Raw genomic sequence first — 406 nt, 5'->3', positions numbered from 1 at the left:
GAAAAATCCCCCTTTGCTTTGTATGTTTTCAATACTTATAAGGGTTGAATCTAGGTTAACAAACTTGGACAAAATTAATCATTGAGAGGTTAAATATTTGATTGAATATTTGATTCCATTTGTCTTAAGAACTTCCCTTTTTGGCTTACCTCTCTCCAATCCTTTTTTCCACGATTTTGGTATGATTCAGATTTTTTTTTGGAATGAGATATTTGAGGAGAAAATAAATCAAAACTAATCTTCTACTATTTTTACTATTTGTTTAATTTATATTGAATTTTAAATAATTAAATTCAAAAATAAAATAAATAATAATAATAAAAATAAATAAAAGGGATTTTGGATCGTAGATGAGATTAAGATTAAGTTTGGGTCATAAACAATTAGGCCCATTTGCAAAAAAAAT

This window comes from Vicia villosa, linkage group LG4 (genome assembly GCF_029867415.1).
Source record: "Vicia villosa cultivar HV-30 ecotype Madison, WI linkage group LG4, Vvil1.0, whole genome shotgun sequence".
Classification (NCBI taxonomy): Eukaryota; Viridiplantae; Streptophyta; class Magnoliopsida; order Fabales; family Fabaceae; genus Vicia; species Vicia villosa.
The sequence above is the reverse complement of the archived record's forward strand: the minus strand, read 5'-3'. Positions refer to the sequence as shown.